We start from the raw sequence: 4,084 nt of genomic DNA on the forward strand, positions 1-4,084 counted from the left end.
TGTCTTACCAAGCATTGCAGCCTCCTCCTTTGATTTACCCTTTACATCCCTTCCCAGCCTCCCCCCTCCCCCCCATCCCAATCCTTCTCCTTCCCCCCCCTTGCCCCCCCCCGCACCGACGTTGTAAGGCTCGTTTTGGACATGACAACTTGTAATTCTCATTGTTGCAAGAGGTCCACCTGTATCCTTAAACACTGGTTTTTCTCCATCTCCTCCACAAGTTATACTGACATCAAGCATAGTGAAAGCAGGGGTTATACTGTGGGGGAGGGACATACAAAGCAACAAAGAGATAATCTTATAAATGCGTTAGAAACACATGCATGAAAGAAAAAAACATTAAAATACATATCTAAGGGTTCATTTTCCTGACCTCACATTATCTGACCTTTTCCGCTTGACTCATACATATACTAGATATTGCAAATAAGGGAAACCATGGGACCTATGCTTCTTTGGGCCTGGCTTCCTTCACTTAATATAATTTTTTCCAAGTTTTTCCATTTCCTAACAAATGGGGCAATGTCATTCTTTCTGATGGAGGCATAGAATTCCATTCTGTATATATACCACATTTTCTTGATCCATTCATCTACTGAGGGACATCTGGGTCGTTTCCATATCTTAGCTATGGTAAATAATGCTGCAATAAACATTGTTGTGCTGGTAGCTTTAGTGTTGTCTTGTTTGTAAACATTTGGGTAAATGCCCAAAAGTGGGATTGCTGGTTCATAGGGGAAATCTATGTGAAGTCTTTTGAGGAAACTCCATACTGCTTTCCAAAGTGGTTGAACAAGTTTACATTCCCACCAACAATGAAGTAAGTGCGAAATGGTTTTTTAAAGTTTATTTGAAAAGGAATATACTTTCAGGAGATTAAATGTAGATTATCATTGGTTTGAGAGTGACATTTTTATACCACAGAACCATGTTGTACTGAACTCCCAGAGTTTTGAAGCACTCCTTAGTGCTTCAAATGTTTTTCTGAATTACATTTGACCTCTAAATCAAGTTTTCGGGCTTTGTTAGACCAATTATAGATCTATCCTTCTAGGAACTATTTTTTTGGCCCACTTATGTTGGAATAAAATCTTTCGTTAATCATAGGTGAGGGATATTAAAAATAATCTTATGACAATTTGTGAACTTTTTCACTCATATGGGCTGGTTATCTGTAAGTTGAATGTTTGAATTACAGTACTTTCTCTCAAATTTTGTGATCTCATCCTTCATTTTAAGTTGCCTTGCATTTCACAATTGCTTACTGCTAATTCCTGCATCTCAAGGAATTGGGGCCCTGAAATATAGGAAATGCGAAATTGAGATTGGTCTTCAATTACTTTGTGTTGATATATTGCATGGGCCTTGGTGAAAAGTCTTGCCCCTGTTATCTGATGATGCAGGTAAATGGGCCTTGGGATCCTAGGACCCATGGGTACTGCAGAAGAATAATATTTTTTAGACATCTTAGCAAAATTTGGGCATAATCAGTAAGAAAGCTTCAGAAATATGGACAAAAACAGTTTGGAACAAGCGAGTTAAAACAATAAACAGAGCAGCAGAGTAAAATCCATTACAGATTAGAGGAAAACATTGTTTTATTATCATGTGGATTCAGAAGACCAAGAAGGGTTATAATGTATCACAAGTTTATACTAAAAAGATTGCATTGATACGTTTTCTAGTCTAATATATATTTGAAACCTAAATATTTATATTCCAATTCTGTTTATTGAAGTAAATAAATATCAATTTATTTGTCAAATTATCAACTAATTCTAGTAAGTTTCATTGTGTGAAATATAAAATCAGCACATATAACTATATATAATATGATTAAAAGACACACATTTTGTATTGTTCTGTTGTAGTTACTGTATCAAAGGCAACTCTGTTTTAAAGTATGATTCCATTATCTCTACTTCTGTGCTTGATAGAGTTAGATCTAAAGCTTTATCATTTGTAGATTTACAGCATGGAGGCAAGAGGAAACACTGTGATTAAAACATTATCAATTTAATGCCTAATAACGAGGAGAAACATATGCACTTCTCCTGCAACTATGAAAATATTTGGTGATAAAAAGGCAGGAGTGTAAGTTCCTGCCAGGAACTTACAGACAGGCCAGGACATTAAGTAATCATGCATACGAACAATTTTTTCACTTCTTGGCTTTAGCTACTTTTAAATGGAAGGTATAATAAACAATTATATTTTGATAAAATACCTTCTCGTCTGAACAGTTCTGTTTGAACTGTTCATCTCTCTATGATCCCTTGTAACCAAGATTAGTTTTGTTCTAGTAAGAAAATCTTTGCTGTCAGGGTAAGGTATTCTGGTTGGTCTGTTCCCACATGGAAGAAGGGTAAAGGCTCAGGTAGACATTTGTTCCAGTAACACCTCATTTGGGAAAATGTCAGCTGAAGAAATTTAGAAGTAGCGCTTAAGCAACGCTTAGTTTGAATCCATTAGGTCCACAAAGCTGGATAAATAAGTACTTGAAAAAGCCATCACCTTTGGACCTAACTATAAATAATAGAGAGTATGATCAAATTCCAAATAAAAAGACTTAAGATATTCATTGGCAAAAAAAGTTTGCAAATGTGAGCAATCGACTGATCAATATAATTTTTCCCAATATTCACAGAATTTTAGGGAAATAAGATCGATAGCATTGTTAGGAACAATAAGGTTTCCTTCTTACAAGTAGGCACCCATAGATATAAGCCTGTATAAAGATTGCAGCATTAACTATTAAATTTAGAGGATACTACATGCTTCAGCAGCACGTATACTCAAATTACAATACAGAGATTAACATGGCACTTGCACAAGGATAATATGAAAATTTGAGAAATATTCCATATTTTTCATTCTTCAGATGCAAGAAATGAAAAAAGTGATTAAAAAGTTGATTACAAAATTAAAAGTGTAACAATACACGTAATTCATATAATTAAATTTAGTTTGACATCAGTGTATTAAATCACCTCAGAAAGGCGTTTACATAGCATAAACTTTACAAAACTTTTAAAATTAGACAACATTGTCATTTTATCCCAAAGAAAAATAATATTAAGACCTAGAAAAAAAGGAATCAAACTGTTTCTATATCGAATACAATCGGAAAGGACACATTAATGAACGTATATATTATAAAATAATATAGAATTCAATGCATATCTAGGAGAAAATAAATTATGAACATTATACAAACATAGAATATAGAATATTTTAAAATATACTTTTTCAGAGAAGCACCAGAAATATTTTAGTTTCTTTACTACTCATTTCAACAGGTAAATTAAAATTATTTCTTATTAAAAAATCACAAACTCTGAAGAAATTATTATACATGTTTACAAAATCTATTGAATACATTTTTCCATCCAAGGCAGGCAATTCACTTGGAAGAATTCCGCAGAATCCATGAATTTTTACAGTAAAATATTGGTGCTGCCAGGCACTGGTGGTTCATGCCTATAATCCTAGCTAAACAGGAGACTGAGATCTGAGGATCATGGTTCAAAGCCAGCCTGGGAAGGAAAGTCTGTGGTACTCTTATCTCAAATAAACCACTAGAAAACTGGAAGTGGAGCTGTGTCTCAAGTGGTAGAGGGCTCACCTTGAGCTGAAGATCACAGGGATAGCTCCAGGCCCAGAGTTCAAGCCCCATGACCGACCAAAAAAAAAAGATATTGTTCTTATTTGGATTGTGAAAATATTTTGTACGGACACAAAAGATGAACTTGCATTTTTGAAATTTAAGAAACTTAACCCGACCATTAGGACTTCAGTGAACAATTTGTACAGCCTTTTACAACTTCTTAGAGGTAGTGATACATACTTATGCTTTTGGCAATGTCAAATAGAGTTTCTTCTATGTTGTTCTTCAGGCCTGGATTTATATAATGGTTCAACAGAAGGCGATCCAGCGTATCTTTGCTATCTCAATTCTCAACAGCAAGATATAAGGGTGTCAAGAGTCCTTTAGTTTGGGGAAGTGTTACTGTGGCTCAAGCGGTAGAGCACTCTCCTTGAGCTGAAGAGCACAGGGACAGCACCCAAGCCCAGAGCTCAAGCC

General features: G+C 35.1%; 1 pseudogene; it reads left to right on the top strand.

Annotated features, from left to right (window-relative positions):
- The first annotated feature begins 2,774 nt into the window (after positions 1-2,774).
- On the top strand, positions 2,775-2,871 carry LOC138822930 (U6 spliceosomal RNA; annotated as a pseudogene).
- Positions 2,872-4,084: the final 1,213 nt, after the last annotated feature.

Source organism: Dipodomys merriami, unplaced genomic scaffold, assembly GCF_024711535.1.
Source record: "Dipodomys merriami isolate MVZ:Mamm:240054 unplaced genomic scaffold, mDipMer1.0.p SCAF_118, whole genome shotgun sequence".
Lineage (NCBI taxonomy): Eukaryota > Metazoa > Chordata > Mammalia > Rodentia > Heteromyidae > Dipodomys > Dipodomys merriami.